Source organism: Glossina fuscipes, unplaced genomic scaffold (genome assembly GCF_014805625.2).
Source record: "Glossina fuscipes isolate IAEA_lab_2018 unplaced genomic scaffold, Yale_Gfus_2 0, whole genome shotgun sequence".
Classification (NCBI taxonomy): Eukaryota; Metazoa; Arthropoda; class Insecta; order Diptera; family Glossinidae; genus Glossina; species Glossina fuscipes.
Window position 1 is genome coordinate 2,582,064 of NW_023998414.1, and position 22,741 is coordinate 2,604,804.

Here is a 22,741-nt window from a genome sequence, read left to right on the forward strand (position 1 = left end):
AAAAAATTTTAAATTTATGAATAAATTCTTAAACAACAAAATGCCACCAAGATGGAAAGCGAAACGAAAGGTGAGAGACTTTCTCGTTCTACGATAAAAATCATCTCAAGCTTTAAAAATTTTATACTATAGTTTAAGGGGGATTGGAAATAGCCTCATTTGTGTGTCCACCTACTACGGCTAGGCGGGACGCTTCTCTTTTTCGCATCTATCATTCATGATTGGGGCTCGGAAAGGGCCAATCTTAAGTTGCAAAGGTATTGCTTATTGCACGCCGACCTGCTGCTGAAACTGTTATGCTCATCATATTTATCTTAAAAACAATGCAATTTTGTTACTCTACAGCACAGCCTGTGGTCAGCAAAGAATCGATTTTTGTTTTTGTTCCTTTCCTTTCTCTTCCTTTTAAAACCGAAATGTGGCCAATTTATGTGCTACTGTGGGTGTATCGACATCAGTCTTCTTATGTAAGAACATGCAATATTTTTGCAAAATTTCGACATTGCGGACATAAGGACACGTATAGATTAATTCCAAACTTAATATTACTCTAGAATGTACGTAAGTTGATAAAGTCTTCGTTGCTTAGTTTTTGCATGCCATGCAAGCCTTTTCTATTCCTTTAAATAATCTTGAGAACTGGGTATACAAAATTTTGTGCCTCAGTCGTTTTACATGCATGCTAAGCGTATCAGGTTGAACATAATTTTATATCACTACTATGAGGATATGACGTTAAAGGAAATTTTAGTATAAAGTCATCGAATCAGGCGTTTATTCCTCAAGTTTGTAATGCAAACATACTATGTAAGAATTGCGCTTTGACTTATACGATTTTTATTTAAAAATTATTTCACATTAGTGACTCGTTTTTGGACTTTTGTGAAATTTCAATATTGGAAAAGTAATTTTTACAAATTATTTCCGCATCAATCTGCTCTTATGATGATACCATTGATAGTTCGTGATTCATTGGAGCAAGGCTCCTAATATCCTAACGCAATTCCAAGGCACAGTGTGTAAAAATTAAGTTGCATCGCATGATTTTTGTGGCAAGCTCATCTACGCTAAAGTTCTCTGCTAATAAATTGATAGTGTCACGACCTATATGACATGTTGTTGAACGTTTTTGTTGAAGCCATATATCGTCCAACATTTTGTTACAAAAAATCACTTGCCCATCTTTCTGTAGTCCAATAATTTCATGAATTGGTTAACAAGGTAAGCAAACCTAAGCATTTTGAAGAATTTATATATATATATATATATATATAACATATTTTTATATATAAAATTGCATTTAAATAATTGATAAATAAACAACTTAACGCCTGCTCATTGTTTATGATGTTATAAAATTAAATTTGATTGTTTTTCCTTTTTAAAGAAAAATATGAAAAAAAAGCAAAACAAAAAAAAAAAAAAAAACAAAATAAAAAAATTTATTCCATAATAATCATAATGAATGAGCCTAAGGGTATAGAAATGTAATGCAATTAAAATTAAACCGAATCCAAACAATAGAGTGATAAATAACAATCGAAAGTTGATTTATAGAAACAATTAAAAATCAGAAATGAATAAATATTTAATCATTTCTGGTCTCTCACTTTCGTTAAACGAATCGAGCATAAGTAAATGTTTATTTGCATCTCTTTTATATTGATTATGTTCATATATGTATGTATATATATGTATGTATGTATGTATGTATGTATGTATGTACACTTATATACTTAAGAATCAAAATTCATTTCTTAAAATGACTTACTTATTATCCCTTTCATCCTTTTTCACGCATCAACTTGAAACAGAATATATAATAATGATAATAATAATAATAATAATAACAACAATGATAATACCAAGTCGGTTGCACGTATTCAAAGAGCCATCATTTTGAAGATTTATTTTAAATTACTTTTATTATTATTATTTTTTTCTTTTTTTTTTTTTGCAAAACCATGATAAGCACTAAAGTCAAAGCTGAAAAGTTTTTACATATTTATACATATATATATATATATATATATATGCTACAATGTACGCAAACAAGTACTTACTGGCTATGCTCACAGATGAGTCCACTATGCTTAGGAGCATCTGTCAAAGTGTGTATATATATGCAGCTACTACCTCTAAGCTGTAAAAGTTATACCGTTGAAGGGAATGTACAACATAGTGTTCTTTTAACTGATTACCGGCGTATTATGAGAGAGCAAACGAGAGGAGATGATATAATATATATGCTAAAGATCGCGGGAACCGATAACCGGTAACGTATTATAAAAGCAATAGACTGGAACTACTTAAGTATAGCGTCTCATAAGTTGCTCTTTCCAATCCATTCAATCCACTACCACGAACAACAGGCTCAATTGTGACGATCGTTCAAGAGAAATGGGTGAAAAAATTCGAAAATTATTTGATTGCAATCAGTCATCAGCAGTATTGTACTAAAATGTGCTACCGTCCTCGCCGCATTCACTGCACATGTTCGCGACTCATATCTATTTCAATCGATAATTTGCTTTCCATTCGTATGACGATAGAGGTAACCTCAAAAAAGCCCAGATATGCCCCCAATAGCTTTCGTAGTAAGACAGTAAGAAAAATATGCAGCCATCGCGGGACAATAAAATTGAATAAAATACCATTCCCTTGATATGAAGAGTCGCTTTCATAAAACAAAATATCGATCATGATTTGTTTGCGCATCTGGTACGATATACTGAATTGGCACAAGATCCCTTCAATAGAAACACGACATACGATTATATACAGGGGTCGGAAGTCGCATAGTCAAGTAAACGAAATTGGAATCGCGTTGTGGGTAAACAAAACAGGCTTAAGCGGTCTTCTTGCTTTGTAGGCTTTGTAGGTTTGTCCCCACAAAAAAAAAAAAAAAAAAAACAAAAAAAAAAAAGAAAATCTTGAACGAAATTTAGCTCGACATTGTTAACTAAAGTCATGTGAAATGTTTGCGAATGAAACGCTAATGTGCCAGGTTTTTATGCCACAATTAACAAAACAATTGTTTAAATTCGGACCTTGAATATCCCGATCATTGTTCTCTTAGTTGTTTTGTTTTTTGTTTTTTTTTTTTCCATGCATCGATTAATGCCGCTTGCCTTCTGGTGTGTTCTTTGTTTATCGATAAATGCAATCAACCCTAATAATGGATACTTGATACAGTGCTTTTTAACCCATTACAAGCAAACATAAATCATTTCTTGGACATTTTGAGTGGAACTAAAAATCCTTTTCTTGCTTATTTTGTTTTTTTTTTGTTCTTTTTTTTTTTGTGAAATTCTAACAAAATTTATAAATCAACTCATGTTCGAAATCATACACATGCGCACCTACGTGATTAACACGATGCATGTATTATACATGTCAGAGGCAAGAACATGTATATATATACATACATAAAAGTTCAAAAAAACAATGTCAACTCAGTGGCGATAATGCCTGCTAGACTGTAATTAACAAGAATTTATGACATTTTAATTTATTACCGAAAACACAGAGTGAAAATAAAACAAGAACAAGAAAAAAAAAAAAAAAAAAAGAAATGAAAAAGCGAAAGAGAGAAAGAGTGAAAAAGGTTAAACGTAGAAAATACCTCATACATGAAAAATGCCAGCAAGCCTTTTAAAAGGCGATTGCAATCCTTAGCTGGCTTGAAAATCACACAATAAAATATTATGAAAGCAAAAGAGGAGGGAGACGAAGAAGAAGAAGAAGAAAAAAAAGAAGAAGAAGAAGAAGAGGTTGAAAAAAAAATATACTTGAAATGTAGCCAAAAACCTAAACATTTTTCTTTAGAAACCAAAAAACCATGAAATTGTTTTAATAAAAACTCAAGAGAGGCCTCGAAACAAAAATAAAAATAAACGCAAAACGAAAAGGTAAAGGAAAGAAATATGATATGAAACAAACTATAATTTAAAATGAAAAATCATTTTATAAACAAAGTGTAGAGTAAAACGAAAAAAAAATAGAACAAGTTGAATTTTTTTTCGAATTTCACTATGAATAGAAATTTAGTTATGTTTAAATCTTCAAAAAAACAAAAAAAAAAAAAAAAAAATATAAATAGATTTGTTGCCCTTAAGACCTACAAAAGAATAAATAAAAAAAGGGTAAAGAAAATATTTGCGATCGTAGGCGAAAGCGTAAACTCTATCGATTATAAGCTTATCGGGGGAAGTTTGGAAGTTTGCATTGTGTTTGCATTTCAAAGGGATCGATTTCGGGTAAATCGTTGCAACAAAATTGGCAGAATCATCTAAATTTTATAATTAAAAAAAAAAAAAAAAAAAAAAAAAAAAATTAAGTCTAATAAGAGAGATGACAATAAACATAAACGTACATGACTATGAATAAGTTATGGATATGTAGATATGTGAAATTTGTCTACTCATAGGCTCAATATTTTTTTTTTTTTAGAGAAACCCTAATATATGAAATTGTCAAAGAATATGCACCGCTATGCGACCACTGGTAAGATATTAAGCCGCTTATTATTTTAGGAGGATTTTATTGCCGACTCGGCGACACTATATTGTGTATTGTAATTTGCATTTTTCCCCCTCGCAGTTTGCTTTCATCCGATTGCGGTCGGCAAGCAGATCAGTTGTTAATCAGGTTTCTGTCGCTTTCTTTCTTTCTTTCTTTCATTCATTGTAATAAACGTGAATGAATGAACGTGATGAAGCCCTTCATTTTTTCGTTTTTTTTTTTTTTTTGGAGCAGGAGAGGAAATGCTTAAATAAAGAAAAAATGAGAAAGAAATAGATATAGAAAAAGAGAGTGTGGGGAGGGCCGGCGGCCGCCGCAAGAGGGAAAGAAATAGTTATAATGGGATTTATGTTTTATATGGAGTTCGGTATTAAACTTCAACTTTTCTCGGGCTATTATGCATTGTTCATACATAATTTTCATACCAATACATACATGGGTTGAGGGAGTGTATCAAAGATATCAAAAACTATATATATATATATATATATATATATTTTCTTCATAAATATGGAGACAGACTATAGTATAGACTTGCGAACCGACAGACAGGTGCATAAAACTTTTGTAGAAAAACCCCGGTTTTTTTTTTTTTTTTTTTACTTTTTTCTTTTTTTTTTTTTTTCTTTTTTTTTTTTTTTTTTTTTTTTGTATAAATGTTGTGCTCACATGGGCACGTCATAAATATAACATGACTCAGCTTTGTGTTTATGATATGACTAAATGTATGTAGTTACGTATATGTAAATATATATTTATTTTTATTTTCATCACACAACACTTCACTTATTCTTATTCACAAAAAAAAAAAAAAAAAAAAAAAAAAAAATCCTCCGCCTTGAGAATATTTTTCTACTTTTTATGTTTTTTTTCTCTCTACAGTTTCATCATTGCGGTTCACTGTCAATAATACATATATGTAGCAGTATAAGAATGTATGTGTTTGTCTGTGTATATATGTTTGCTATTATGCCTGTATGTGTTTCCATATATATATATGATGTTATTCATGACCTTTACCAAGTCATAAAACTCAAAATATTTGCTCCGTTACACAAAATGACAAATATATATAAATTTGTTTTTTCCTTTTGCTTTATTTTTTATTTTTACTTTTTTTTTTTTTTTTTTTTTTTTTGTTTCTTTGTTAAGCCTTATTGCAGAAAATTGCATTGACATGCCAATATCATGTGTTTGAAAAATTATGAAAGGAAGCGAAGGGAAAAAGAAGGTTAAATGTGTATAAAAACATATGTGTATGCGTGCGTGCGTGTATGCGTGCGTGTGTGCATGAGTGATATGAATGTTCTTTGAAAGCCCGTTTGTAAATTTTATTAAAAACTACAGCAAAACTATGTAACAGCGATGAACGGGACGTATGAGCGAGATGCCGTATAAAGTTTTTATAAAAATTATTAAAGAAGAAGAGTAATTTGTCGATAATAAATATATTGAAAGAGAAAAACCAAAACAGGAACATAGAAGACAGGAACATATAAGAGGAAGCCAAATGCAGCCGCCCCTTAAGTCACCAAATAAGTTTTGAGAGGAGTAATAAATTTTATTATGTTGCTTTTGCTTTTTGAGCGAATGCCGGGAAATGATGTTACATTAAAAGAAAAGTAAAGAAAAAAAAAAGAAGAAAACGAAGAAGAAGAAGAAGAAGAAAAATATCACATCATACTCGTTTAAATATTGTTGATTTGAATAAATTTTTAATTCGTTTTACTATTACTTTTGCCCCTTAGTATCGCCGTATAGCGAATTTGCTGCCAAATACGGTACAGAAAATTGTTATTTTCTTTTTCACATATTTTTGCTCTTAAATCAATGTCGCGGACAGCTTACGTTTATATATACGTTTATACATATATACATATGTATCTCTCTCTCTCTCTCTTTCTCTCTCTCTCTCTCTCTCTCTCTCTCGTTCGTCAAGACCATAGTTACGGATTAAAGCTTAATTGCTTTAACTTACTTATCATCATCTACTTACGCTTACTTCATATATTACTTTTATCACAAACATTTATTTAAGATTTTTTCTTTTTACCAATACTGTACGCTTCCTACACCAGAAGTGTTTATTAGGCTCGATAGCATGTCTTCTTATCCTAAGCTAACATAATGAAAGCTTATGAAGATTTTCGCAGTAATTTTAAACAGTAATAGCAAAGCATAAGACAGAGTCCATTTTATGGATTTACAATCAAGATAGTTTGTCAAAAAATCCGGCACGCATTGGCTAAAATAATAAATAGCGAAGCGATGACTCTGAGGAAGTGTCTGAATATATCGCATGTGGGAATTGAAAATTGATTATACGTTAATGTTGCGAACTTTTTTTGCCGAATCCTAGGCTCCATTCACAAGATCTTTTCTTTTTGGGTGAGACCGATGGGCATTTTAATAATGGTCGACTTGCGTACTTCTTGCAGTCAAGTGAGATTAAATCGTGAAGATAAAATCCATTTTGGAATTTCACACGTGAACTTGGCTTCATGTGTCTGCCCGTTAAGACCGTACATAGCCAATCTCAGCGTATAGCTTACCCTTATTGTTTATAATCCATTGCTTCCGTATACTGATATTGCATTTACTGCAATTCTGTTCGAAGGAGATGGCGATGCCATCGTATGTGTTCGTTCACTTTAACAATCACCTACAAGCAGTGCAATGATCGAGCCATTTAGGTGTATGTTGCAAGTCACAAGGGAATACGAATATCTAAGATTGCGTCACGGCGAACATAAACACGTATCGGCAAATGGACGCTTATGCTGGCCGAAAAAAAAATCGATTTTACGCCTTTCGGCATTCATTTTAGTTAAGCTTGTGACCGTATAGACGTTATGTATTGCTTTCCATTTCTTTTCTTCTTCTTCTTCTTTAATATTTTTTTTTTTTTTTTTTTTGTTTTTTTGGCACGATGTTATGCATTAAGAACTGATTTGATTCGTGAATTTATTTAAAAAATTCAAAATTTTAAAATAAAAAAAAATAAAAAAATGGAAATAAAAAATAAACTGAAATGTAAAAAAAAAATAGTTGAAGTCATTAGCTTCGCGTCATTCACAGCTCAATAACTTTATGTCCGTGAAGAGGTTTTTGAAAAAAATTCATAGCCAAAACTTTTTTCCCTTTTAATAATGAACATCAATGCGCTGTCATTTACCAAAAGGTAAAGTCATTTGTATTATTATTATTATTATTATTATTTCCTGTTTTTTTCTTTTTGATATGTTCTATATATAGCTTTCGCATAAATATTTATGCTTGTCGGATGTAGACATAAAAACGAATCATGAAATCATGAATCATTTGTCATGATATGAAAAGTTATCGCGTTTATGACTTCATTTACACAGAAATTTCAAATTTGATTTTATTTTTATAACCAGCACAAGAGATTCAAGCATATTTAGCGAAGCGTTTTGCGAATATGTGCAACGAATTTCGCAAAGCCGTGAATATCGAAAGATGCGATGATGTTGTCGAATGTAAATTCTTCTGGTTATTTTTTTTTTTTCTTTTCCTTTTCTTTCCCCATTTTAACTAAATAGGAAAAATAGTATAGTTTCGTTTATTGCGCCTAGAAGTGTGCAGCAATTTTCATTTCCTGTTGTGCGAGTCAATTTAATCATAACCGTCTGTCTCTGTCTCTTCACATCTCCTATCTGTCGGTTATCCGCCATCGAAATGATGGAAATTTTAATTAGAAGAAGTAAAAATTACTGCACAATGCAGTTTGCAAACGCACGCATGCAAAAGCTTAAGAATTTTATTTAAAATTCTCTTGCTATGTGTTATTTAACATTTATTGTCAAATTTCATTTCCACTTTTTTTTTCTATCTTTATAAAGTATTCCCTTATATGCTGTGATCGCGAGACGTATGAGTGATTTTTAATACACATATTTTACATCTACTCTCTCAGCATCATGCACGTAAATATTTAGCATTGTTTAAATGTTATACAAAAAGATAGCATAAAATTTATTTGAATGCAATTTTCTTGTTATCAGGTAGAAAATTTGAAATTCAGATATAAGTTCGATGAGAAATTTTTATTGAAGTTTCGAGAGAGAGAAAAAGATTAAGTTTTTGAGTGAATCTTATACATCTTGTATCCCTTTAACTTTTTCGGGGCGGATGGCCGTCAATGAGTGCAAAGCATAGCCGAAAAAGTTGTCATTCAGTGGCCGCCACTTGGGTGGTGTGTGCCCGATCGGTTGCCAACCAAAAGCGCTCACTATAACTATAACCATAAGACAAGTATCGTTCGTCACCGCATTGGGCATTTATTTTGGTTAGGCCAACTTGATACTTGCGCTCCTTAACTACCCCAGACGTATATAGAATAGGAACCGTTTTCAACTTTAGTCCCTAAAATACCAAAACCAAAGCCAGGGCCATTAGAAATGAAGAGAGGTCAAGGATGAAGCAAAAAGAAAAATTGCTTCCATTCTTAGAGATGATCTTCATACATTTTAACTATCCGCCAAAAATTTCTCTTTTCTTTTCCTTCTTTGCCATGTTGTCGTAGATATCTCTGAGGCTTTAAGTTTGTTTTTTTTTTTTTGGATAATAAAGGGGTGCACGATTGAACAACATTTCAGTTAGCCTAGGCACAGCACTTACCGATTGAAGCACACACCGACTAAGCTGCAGTCGCCTTCGTATCTCTTACTCTTTCGTTACTTCGCTTGGGCATCGTATAAGTGATTTCCAAATGGCGAAATTCAAAGAATTCGCTTTCGATTACGCGATTGAGGTAACTGAGCTGGGTGTTGTACTCGTGCCGATAAGTAAACCACTCTTTGCGAAAAATACTCCTCCGATAATGAATTGTGAAGAGTGTGATGGGACGACTCTACGGGAGTATTATGATGCTCGCATCGGTATTGAATGCTTTTGCGAATTGACCTTTGAATTCGGCTCTGCGTTCGGCTCTCTCGGTTTCTGAAATATTGAAAGAATTAATAATCGCCTACGATATACGATTTCAAGAAGATGGTGTAATGTATATATGTAGAATCGCTTTCTGCATCGATCTAAAATTTGTCTGTTCGTCCGTCCGTCCGCCTGTTCGCCTGTTCGTCTTAATGTCCGTATTTTATTTTTATATTCAAGCTACAGGTGACAATTAATGTGCTTGATGCACATGCTAAGAACATTAAGTGTTTCTTCTTAAGTTAATTTGCTCATCGGTGATACGCAAGAAAAAGTTGTAAAACATATAAAAAATTCTGTTTATTTTAAATCCCTTAATATATTTTACACGATGGAACGCATCAGTGCTTTAAAAGTTTTCGTGAAGTTACGTTAAACAATTTATCACGCTACCGGGACAAAGGAAACTTTTTTATATTTATTTTTCTCGTCTCTTTTTCTTTTTGAAAATTTTCGAATTTTATTTCTATACGTATGTGACATCTTGCTTGCTTTAGAGATTTGACCCAGTTTTTAGAAAAGTTTACCAAGGCGCATTCAACCAAATCACGTTTGATTTGTTAAAGTGCGGATATTAAGCGGATTTTTTGTTTCTTTTTTTTTTTTTTCCTTTTTTCTTTTGCCCTTTTCATATTTAAGTAGCCAACAAGAATTATTGCAAAATATTTGGAAATTTTCTACAAAACATGTTTCAATACTTTTGATTTTCATTTAGAATAAGAGACCGTTGTAAACAAATATTTTCAGTAAAGATATTATATAAAGAATGGCAAGAGTAAAGAGAATAGCAATCAAAAGGTATAATTACGTACCTCTTGCACGAAACGATTTTATTTTTATAGGAAATGGACAAAGCGCAACGGAATGTTTCAAATCAATTCATTAATCAGCTAAAACGATGAATGAATTTAAATTTTATGATATAGATTGTCACTTATTCTTCTTCTTCTTCTTCTTCTTCTTATTCTTCTTTTTCTTATTTAGTAAAGAGCATTTTTATAGCATCGAAGGGGGATCTCTTTGTGAATGAGATTTTGCTCGATAGTAATTCGAAATTCGTCTGCTTTGAGTGTAAGCCCTTACTTAAGACATTGACCGGCATCCATAATAGTTGATGGATAATGATTGATGATCACTCAAGATATTCTTATATATGTGTATTTTAACGAATCTAAATCTTGATTTGGTGAGAGGGTTTCCTTTAGTTTACTTTGGAAGATTTTTCTCATAACATAGAGATAGAAAAACGCTCACACGATTACACGTTAGGGACGCTTTCGGATAATCGCGTAGTAACTAAGAATGTGAGGAAAATGTAATGAACTCCTTCACAACTTCCAAATTAAAATACCACGGTCCAAAAATATGGCACAAATTCCTGTTAAGGAAATCTAATAGTCATCAATAGCCATAGTCTATAAATAACGAAAAACAAACTACAAATTAAGAGGAAAAGTCTCTCCCAAAATGAACGCATTGGCAGGTGTCCAAATAAATTTGTCCCGTTTTTTTCTCTATCTATGGTCTATTGCCATTTATCGGGTAGCTTAGGGCTGCCCTGGCGGTAGAGAATTCGTGATTCCGGGGTTAAGTGCATCGATCTAAAGCAATGCCCATTAGAAGGAAACGAGTTTGCAAAATGTAGCGCATGCGATAAAAGTTTCCAGCCTAGACTGAAAATTATTTCCTAGCTTATGGACGGACATATGCGAATTTTCATTATCGTTCAGATCAACGATTCTTTCACGAAACCCTGCAAATCAGATACTAAATGTTTCATAGTTTATCGTATTTTCAATCCAAGCGAACTCAATCATTTCCGTGCAGCTTCAGCTGCATTTTTATTCAGGTTAAGAACACAGCATGACAAACACCTCTTTGAACTTTGATATACAAAGAACGAGAACATGCCGCACCACTATCAATATCTAAGTTATCTATACCTGGAATTACGGGAAAACTCAAAGCGATAGATGCGTTTTTTTGAAGCCATGGAACCAATGGAAAGTTCAGGGTTACGAATTAATTTGTACACTTATTACATATATATAACATATATGTATATACATATATAACTTTTGTAAGTAATGAATTTGAAAGAAGAAGAATTTCGAGCGATTCATGACCAACGTCGGCATCGGCGTACGCTGACTACATCGATAATATGTAAATGGAAAACTGGAGGTCTAATGTACACTAATATTTCCCATTTCTTGATCATTTTTACCTGGCAAAGTCGTCGATAAAAGTTTTTGCAAAATCCCTAATCATTTTTATTGAAAATTTTTTGATGCTCTATTACGATAAAAAATTCGTTGAATTTTTATTATCACTAAAGAAACGTGACGTGATACCTTCAATTGTTTTAAATGACATTAAATATATGAATTAATTATTTAATTAATTAATTACTTAATTTTTTAATTAATTAATTAATTACTTAATTTTTTAATTAATTAATTATTATTCTTAAATTGTATTTCGCATTTCGCTCATAAATCACACACATTAACACCAGATATCTGTTTCATATTGATTTTGATTTTTTTTTTTTTTTATTTGAAACGAAAAAAACAAATCATTTTTTTCGTATGGTATTTCTGTGAAAAGTTCAACGCTATGCATTATTCAAAAATGGCATATGAGGTGTCTAGGAAATGATTTCGTTATCATTATTCCATTGTTCGGACAATTGACTCGATGGTGATGCAATAGGCATAAATATGATTGGCGGCCAATGTGATGATGCCGGACGATCGACATAATTTTTTTTAAATAAATTCCTTTTTTATATTTTATTTAACGATATTCCTACGTCTATTCAATCTTGAATAGTTGTGTCTATCGTTAGCCATATGATCTATGAATAGATGGCCTTTTGTTTCTTTTTTAAGTAAATTATAAATGATTCGAAATGTTTTGTGGTTTATGTGACCGTAAAATGTTTTTGATTTTTCCCAACTACTACGGTGAACATTTTTATAAAGTATAGAAAATTACTTCCCCGTAGAACTGGAATTCGTATTGGTAATGTGCAGGCGAAAAGTTCTCTATTTTATTCAATATTTTTCTTAAATATAAATTTTGTAAATACATTTTCAACATGTAGCGCCAGTTGATGACTAAGGAGATAGTGGAAATGGAAACTTTCAAGGTTTATATAAATCTAGTTTAAGCAAATAATCATATATATATATATATAGTAATTCATACATAGGCACACGTGCACGCATACTAACATGCATACGTAAACGTTACGTATTAAGTAAGAAATAGGAAAAACCGCCCTTAAGTGAAATGAGTTTTCTTTTTGTATATATGGCTTTCTTTCTAACCTCGTTTTGCTTTTTTATTTTCTTTTAACTCTTCTTCTCAGTTATCTGTTTAATATTTATATTGTTCTAACCGAAAGAATAATTATTCAACATAATTGAAGTAATTAAATATTAAGTGATTCGCGCTTTGAAGTGCAACAATATATCTGCGAAAGATGCCTAACAATACATCTGTCGTTCTCCGTCTTCTTTGCAAAGCGATTAAATAATAACTTTTTCCAAATATTTTTTAATAGGTATATATATATATATATATATATATGTAGTGTATGAAATAATGACGCGTTGATTGCCAGTATTGTCATCAGCTTTTAACAACAACAGCATCATCATCATCACACCGTCAACAACATAAGTCCATTCGTTGATTCATTCATTCATTCATTCATTCATTCATTCATTCTTTCATTCATTCGTTCGTTCGTTCATGCAACTATTCAACTATTCAAGTATTCATGTATTCAAGTATTCAAGTATAAATGCTTTATCGTTTTTTTTGGAATTTCGGTTTTATTGATGCGTCATTATTTGTTGTTCGGTCGCTTGCATCATATCGGTTTGTACTGCGATACTTAATGGTGATGTGCTACGAAAATATGGTGGTGGTGGTGGTGGTGGTGGTGGCTTCCTGTGTGTGTAATATGTTTAAAATTTCTTAAACCCTACGAGATGTAAAGAATAATTTTTCTTCTTCACACCCCGCCATATTTCGTTACATGTAACTTTGTATATGTACATTTTTTGATATGTTATAAGTATATTTCATGCAAATTACTTATGTATAAAACAGTGTTGCCATTAACATCATTTCAAAGATTGTAATCAAAATATTTATCAATATACCATAAAATTTAATCATAGATCAGACATAAATTCCATTATATAAAAAAAAAATAATAATAAAATATATATATATATATATATATATATATATACATGTATATATATTGCTTATATCGAATAATTCTACTGTATTGTTATCAGTAAGCGTTGTTTTGCTCCTTCGCGAAATTGAAGACACGAATTAATGTAGGAATGTCGGTCCGCTATGCCGTTTACGGTTATTCTTAGAATATGATCATACTTTCGACAATACGTTCAAAGTTCTCTTTCATTTACAATTTCCAAGAATACGACAGGCTCTTCAAATCGCCAACTTTTGAAGGCTCGAGTTTTATGTTATATTATTTTTCAACTATACGCTCCTCGGTCATTAGCTTCACGCAATCGATATATTTATTGCCCTTATTTTTTTAATTCGTAGCAAACATTATGAAGACTTTTTTGGCTTACACCTTATAGATCTCTCACCCTCACCCAACCATGTACAGTGCTGGTGACTTTTTTCTTTTTTCGATTTTTCCTAAAGAAGAGAAAAAGCTTGGAATCATTGCAAGTAGTTGTGGAAATATACATCGAGCTGATAGGAAGTTTCAGACTGAATTTTATTGTTAAGTGTTAACGCAGTATATGTATGACTTTTTGTTAATTTCTTCTTCTTCTTCTTCTTCTTCTTCTTCTTCTTGGTAGAGCAAAATATTTGGACACATATTCAGTACAATAGCTTTTTGAATTTTATTTCGGCTCCCAGCAATATTTCCAAGATTCTTTCAATCCTCTAGAACTTTCTTAGTTTAAGAATTTAATAGATTTTTTCACCCGTGTACTGTGATCAAAAAACAAGGTGAATTTATTTATAAAATGAGAAAAACTTCATTGGTCTACAGCAACTTCGTCGACTGCAAAACACTCTCCATCCGAAATAATGCACTTATCCTAATGCTTCTTTCAATTATCGCAGTAGTCGCGGAATTCATTTTCCAAGATTCGACTCGGGCTTTATATTCTTTATAGGTTCGAAAGGGTGGTTCGGAGCTCTTTTTCGACCTTGTTGAATAACCAGAAGTTGCTCAATCGACATTTCAAGCCCGTAACGCACAGAATGATTTGCGTTCGCCGAAATCACAGCAGACCACAGCATAAGCAAGGTGTGTGTAATTGTCAGGTGAAAATTTTCGAGCATTAAATCTTTAAGGGTCTTTCCTTGACGTTAGCAAACGCACATATGGGTGTGTTAGTGGAATAATATTCGGATGCGAATTGTAAAAGATGTTCACGAATCCACACGATATAAATCGTCCGGAGCGCTGTTTATCTTGAACTCGTTACCCATTTTCGATGAAGTCTTTGTACTTACACTTGTAAGCTTTTGTTTTTATAATAAAGCATTATTACCGAAGGTCTTCTATAATATCCGCAATTTTTTGCTTAATAAAATTTATTGCAAATTCTTTCCGCGACAAAGTCGAACATAGTGAAAATCCAAAAAAAACAAAAAATGAACCTTTGTAAGTTTACAAACACACTTGTAACATTCTGCAGCTGTTGACTGTATAAAACGATGGAACTCTACATAGTAGTCATTGTTAAAGACTGGAGTACTCGCAATCCACAAAGATTCCATAGAACCCATACCCAGTACCGGCAAAGTTCAAATGAAAAATTCATCTTCAAAAAATAACTAATAGAAAATTGTTTCGCGAGTAGCTCCGAATATACCGCTAGTTAGCGCTATATTTATTAAAACGGTTAGTTAAACGATTGACATTTTTGCTTCATATATATGAAAAGATACATATATCTAAAAGCTAAGGTCGTTAATGAGAAGTCAACAATCACTAGGCAAAAGGATGCAAAATTTTCTTTATTACAATAAGCGACGAGCACGACACGTAGTGCCAAAGAGATATATTGCATTATTTTCAAGGTTAAAGCTTCATTTTGACAATTCGTTTATGCAGATGGCTGTCAAATATATCTTCTACTTAGAGGTAAGCATAAAAATTGATTTAAAAGAAATGTCGATCGATTAGTATGTCTTTAGCATTTTAAGAGAGCTTTTATTATTCTCTAATCTCCAGGTCACTCTGTAGGCGTTTTTACTTGCTAAGAACTATTGAGAAGAATTTTTCTCTTCAGCAATGCAATTGAGACTTTTCTATTGATTGATCAATTATTGATTTTGAGATGTCCGCTAATTCAATACAATGTATATGTCATTCCAAATAAGAATCATAATTTAGCTAGCACCATGTAGAGTTGTATACAGTGAAGTTTTCTCACTCAGTCGTGGCGAGGTAGAGACGATACTCATAATTATGTCAATTGCTGCTAGCGAATAGCACTGGTGCCATATATTCTCTCTCTGCCTATGTCTTTACATTCATGTCTCTCTCTCTCTCTAAAATTATTTTCTATATATATATATATATATATATATATATATATATATATATATATATACGTATGTATGTATATACCACAATCATAAAGTCGTTCATATTGATGAAATGAATTTACTAACTAATAAGTGTTAAAATTTTATATGAGAGCTACTGTTGAAGCCAAATGTGCGAGAGAGAGAGAGACAGAGAGAGAGAGAGAGAGAGAGAGAGAGAGAAAGTTTTACATTGGACTTTTAATTAACCCCGTATTAAAAAAGTAAAGCTTACGCCAATGTCGCGATAGGGAGTCTTCTAAACACTATGCAGTTTCGTTATCGAGAGAAAGTTGCGTTAAATATAGCTCTTCCATGAGATTAAAATTTACACATTAGTTAGAAGGTATGTGTTACGTTCAGGTATTGAGTTCACTTCCTTCAAAGTTGCGATAATTCCTAATAGCTGGTGGCTGTAATGTACATTACATCTCCACTATTCTCTCTCTCTCTCTCTCTCTCTCTCTCTTTCTCCTTCTCTCTCTCTATTTCTCCTTCTCTCTCTCTATCACTCTTATCAGCTGCTTTATATATTTATCTTCGAGTCTCATAGAATGCATCTTAGTATGTATATGAATTAATTTCCTCCCTAAGGTTTGGAAAGTTTTTACTTAAACCTAATGTTCTTTCAAATCAGATCCTCGCAGTATTCGTTGCAGTAGATTTGTAAAATTTACAGCATTTTAACAACACTGTTGTAAATTTTATATATAATTTACGATTACAAGTATTTCGATGGTATCTTCTCTTTCTTTCTCTCTCTCTCTCTCACTTTCTCACTATGCTTACATTCGAGTAATCGTACGATTACAACCTGGTTGTTAAGTTGCTGTCTTTACATTCATGGCTATGTAGTGTAGCGCTTGTTTATAATGTCTCGTGGAACGTTAATTTATAACTATTTTATGCTCGCACTAGAGCCTCTCTCTCTCTCTCTCATTCCGGCATTTAGTTACCTCGCTCTCTTCTTCTTCTTCTTCTGGTACTGTTTTATCGTTACAGCTCCCCCCCCCCCCCGCCTTATTTCACATTTTGGTCTATCGTATTAAGCTTTAGTTTGTGTTTTATTTGCTCTTCGTAGCAGCATACGTATGTATAAACAATGCTTAACATTTATTTTTACTGCAAGGCATTAATTTATATATATGTACAAATGCATGTATATATAGGATTATATGCACACACACACACACACACACACATACACACACAAACAAACAACAAAACACAACATATATATATATATATATATATATATATATATATATATATATGGAGTGTTTATGTGTGTATGTATATTTGTAAATGCAAAAAGCTCCATATGTATATAAATGAAACAATGCAGTATACACAGTAACATCTTTATTATACACACATAAATTGAATGTTTTATAACTTACATGTATGTGCACATATGGATGTGCACACGTACACGTACACGTACACATACGTAAACTGCTCTTAAATAATGATGTTTGCCGTTATTGTTCTTTCGCTGCGCTTGTTCGTCATTGTTGTTGCATTATTGGTGTTGTTGGTGGTGTTTAATCATGTTTAAGTTGGTGAGAGAAATGAAAGGAGAAGAAGGGAACCTGCAACGCACATCATATTTACATATAATTCTTAATATATATATATATATATATATATATGTATATGTATATATATACATACGCACTCATGCACTTATGCACTCATGCATCTATACACACACATACCTATATATGTAGGTAGTTGCAATTTAACTTTTGCTTGCATACTCTGACTTACGTTGGTACTAGTGATGCCTAGTGCTCCCATATATAAATTTCAAGTGAGCGCAACTGAAGGATTTTTAAGCCTGTTGTCACACTTTTCACACTGTTCACATGATTTCTTTTTCTTTCCATTACTTATTTTTCATAGTTTAATGCTTGTTTTTTTTTCTATCGTTGTTATTCTTCTTATTGTTGTTGTTGTTGTTATTGTTATTGTCGTGGCTGCAGTTGCTGTCCTACTTTACATATGTTGGTTAATGTAACCAGTCAAGTAATTCTTATTTTTCTTCTTTTCACCTCTTTACCGGCATTTCCTTTTCGTTAAAATTTTTTAATATTTATTTTCACGTTTTAATGAATGTTTAAATAAGAAAAACATTTTCTCTTTAAATTCATAAAAATGCCAGTCACGTCACGAGTATAATAAATAAAATTATTCGTCCACAAAATTAGCCATCCGTTGCTAAATTAAATTTCTGAAGATGGCCCTTATAGCTAATATGCATATAAACGGACATAAATATACGCAACGATTCGTCAGCGATGGAGATAATGTAGACAATGACGAGAGTGAACATATCTCAAACTTATTTTCATTTTTTTAATTCTTATCAACTTTGCAATAATTGTTCATCAAATATACATTACAACGATTAGCTTAAAACGTCAACTAATACTAATACAATCCGGTATGATGTCGCGATATTTTATACTCGAGATTATTGCAATTTCTCAGACAGAATCGAACCTTAAACGGAAATAAAGAAATTTTATATAAATTTTATTGGCAATGCATTGCGAGATAATGCACTAGAGATGTTCTTTAAAATTTCTATAACATTTTTGAACAGTCAAGATACAATTATCCAAGCCGGATCATGACTCGATTAGGACGCGTTGTTATTGCGATCAACTCTGAATAACAACAAAGTTTGGGAAATAATAGCTCGATCACGTGAAAGATCGTTTATAAAGAAGCTTTTCAATGATCTCATGTCACTGCCAAGCACTGCATTATCATGAATTGCTCAAAAAATTTTGAAAAAATTTAATTTTTTTTCTTTCGGGCCTTTTGCCTTTCTGCCTCTCAGCCTGCCTGCCCGAATGAGAAATGTCTTCACGTTCGGTATCGGTGAACAATATTAAATCGAATATAATTTCGATTCCAGTAAGCGAAAGTATTCATCGCTTCGGTTATAGGTAGACAATGCCCATTTGAACAGAACTATACATAGAAAGCATAGAAAGTTCGGAGAAATGTGTTACTGACATATTTGAAAGGCTAAAAACTAAAAACTTAAATATTACGATCTCTACACCACTCTCCCGCTTAGAAAAAGAATTGAAAGGAAAGTGAAAGTAAGTGGAATGTTGCTATCTTCTTAGGTTTATGTAACTAATCGGTTACACGGGTGTTGTTAATGTCTATCTATAGCTATTGGTCATAAATAAAACTTTAATTAATTTCATAAGATCTGTTATAATTCCAATGGCCCTTAATGTTTTCATTTTCCTCGTTGAATTCCGATAGTGCAAGTGTTGTTTGTTTCACATAAACTTTTTTAACTGCTTACCATGTAGTACTAGAAAGTACACCTTATCTTCGCTTTCTAGCCAAATTGAAAAAAAAAGATCTTTGATTGGTTTGATTGGTGATCCAATATGCTTTAGTAACTATATAGCGTATAGCCAGCCTCTTTGGAAGATTATAGTCATTGGCCGCATTTGGCCTCGATCAAATTTCGGATACGCAAGGATTTCTTATTAATAAGCGCGACTCTCTACAATTTGCAATCTGAATAAATGAGATCGGGAAAACACTTACCACACAAGATGCTTATGCTGGGGAAAATTTAATATTAAATTTTTGCTTACGAGACCTTAACATTTCTCATTTTTAATGGCTGGTCTCATAAATTGTCGTATTTTAATTGAGTAGCTGTCACCTTACATATACCATGTCAATGAAAGTGCAGATAATATGAAAGCAACTTGAAGGAAACCTTTTAATTAATTACATAACATTTCAATAATTTTGATTAAAAGCACGTATAACTTAAATACAGAGTATTTTCACGACCATCACATATATCATGAGAGAAGATCTGCCTGAAATTTCTTTCACTGTAAGTTCGTTGAAGAGAGCAACAAAAACAAATGAAGATTTGCAACAAAAATACCGCAACGACATCTAGTTATGGTGGCTAGTTTTTAAGAGGTTCATAAGCATGTGATTTGATAAAGGCAAAGACGCTTGACTTGACTCGTAATAGTCGTTGTGAGAGGGCGGTGAAGAAGAGATGAAAAAGAACATATATATACATATATACATATGCACGTGGAGTATTTCTCTTTTAAGCGCTTTATTTTCAGCGCATAATATCGCTTACAACAGTTCTTGTAGCGATCGACTTGATCCCATGAAGTTTTCCTATTATCGACACAAGCAAAACCTATAAGCAAGTGATTGGTTAATTTTTTTGTATTCGAGAATTGAGAACGACTTTAGTTGACTTCAATTTATTGGTGCGCATATTAAGACATTTAATATGCTTACCTTGAATGCTAAGTAATTTCGTAATGGCATCGGCAGTAGTGGCTGATTGGTTGATTGATTGACTCTTTTGTTTTCGCACAAGACCTCAATATCATCTGTGTTTCATATTGATGCCGTGATTCTTGAACAGATTTGCATCATTTTGTCCCATACTGATAAGAAAGACTGCCATTGTCTCGATAACATGGTCGAGATTCGTTAATCTCTTTTATGAAATTCCTTTCTAAGTGCGTTCAAAAATAGAATCGCATTAAAAGTGAAAGACAAAATTATTATAATGACAATGGCCAGCGGTTTGAAGTTATTGAAAAAGAGAACTAATCACCAGCAAGGTCTTGGGATCAAGTACTGAGGAAGAATCACAGTATTGTCGCCTTACAACTAAAGTCACATTTTTTCCCTTGTGAAAGTATTTAGTACTTTTGCAATTAATTTATATTAATTTCCACGAAAATGTAGGCTTCCGGGGGGTTCGATTTAAGAAAACCCATAGATAGATTTACGATTTTTGTGGCGGAAATGAACGTACGTTGAACCGTAGGTCGTAAATAATTAATTTTGTAAAAAAGCATGAAAGAATTCTTCTTCTTCTTCCTTTTGCATATTACCGAAAGAATGGACTACGGGTGCCAATGCAACGTGATTCCATTATTACGATCCAGAGGAGAACGCAGTCTACAAGAGATCTTCTTCTTTATCGTCGGAAAGATGATTTTCTTAACTCTTTCTTGTACACCTTTTGGTTCTCTTGTTTATTAGCTATTTATGAAAAAGATAATAATTTGGTTTTCAAATCCGATACATATAGAGTGTCTCTAATGTGTCTAACATGCGCTTATTTATCCTGACATCACTAGCGTTGTCGTTGACAAGTCTCAAATGCTTATGAAATTCTTTCAAATTCGTGAAATACTTTTCTCTTAGCACCGTTATCCTATGGCCAAATATCGTGCCCATATAGGAACATAAACTGGCCTGATGAGACCTTGGAGATAATATTTACTTTTCCCTTGCAAATTTCAAACAAATCCTTCAACTTTAGAGTGACTAACTTAGTCCACGCGTGCTTCCATGTTATCTTTAGATTGCATTTGTAAGGCATTACGTGATGATACATTTTTTCTTCTATTATTTTCTCTATTTTCACTTTTCTTCCAATAGTCTAGTTCGTATGAGTTCGGGCTGTGACAGTTCATCACGAATCTTCACAAAGCCCACAGGCTTTACAACAATGCTTTAGAAAAAAAATGTCACATTTTTTGCACGCTAGCCAGCCAAACATTATTCAGGGACATTGCTTTTCGCGCGGATTCTTTTGAGTTTTTTTAATTGACCAACCGCTCAGAAGATATTTCCTATGCGTAGAGATACAATGTTGACTAACAGAGGTTATATGTAAGCAGAAGTGGAGAAGGGCAGTAGTGTGGATGAACGTTCGACTTAAAAATAGAGAAATCAGGTATCATGATAAAAACCACTATTAATAGGATAGCAATACCGAGTCGTGTATCCTCAAAAGCTCTCATTTCTCTACAATCTTCTTGGCCTGGATGTACATATACGTAAGCACTACACAGTCCACCTTACTCCAATGCTCAAGGCTATTGAGAATATTGGATGTATTTTCGTCGTCCATGAGCATCTGAGCTATTCGCTGTATACGATGACGGGCCTCCGTCCACACATGCAAATACTATTCTAATTCTGGCCGGAACGAAATGTTCCTTACAGTCTTTGTCATGTTGCCGAAGGCATTGCACATCTTACAATTAGGCCAAGTGCCGAAATGATGGTTTCGCCGATAGCAATATGTTCACTCACGCCTTTTGACCTACTTCGGTTTATGTCGAAACGTCCCAACTATTGTTGTTGTTAAACGATTATTCCTCCAAGATCATTCCTAATCATAACTGCAGGGATCTGTTGCTTTCATCTTGCATAGCTTTTCATATTCCGAGCTTCTGTTCTTACAATTAGCACTGGATGCATAGAATGTTTGAATTTTTAAAAAAAGGTTTTATCTGACAGATATGTTGGGATTACGTTCCCTTTTCATAATCTCTTAAAAATTTGATATGATTTCATTTTCATGTTAGACATTCGATTAATTGAATTGCGGCCATCAAGTCCATTTTAACCATTAAGGAAGAATCATAAAATATTCTATTAACCTTTAGTCCAGGACATATTAGTTACAGTTCGGTTAAAAAATTTACATAAGAAAAAGCTCTACTAAATTGATAGTGTTTTGTGTTAAACTGTACCTATGAGAGAGAAGCACTTTACAGCAAATGAAAGCTAACGACGAAATATATGATAGACACGAAAAGAAGATAAC

General features: G+C 32.6%; 1 protein-coding gene across 8 annotated transcripts in view; it reads left to right on the forward strand.

Moving 5' to 3' along the window:
* LOC119642612 (amyloid-beta-like protein) overlaps window positions 1–22,741 on the forward strand; it is a 141,286-nt gene that overhangs the window by 62,981 nt on the left and 55,564 nt on the right. The window lies entirely within an intron of this gene.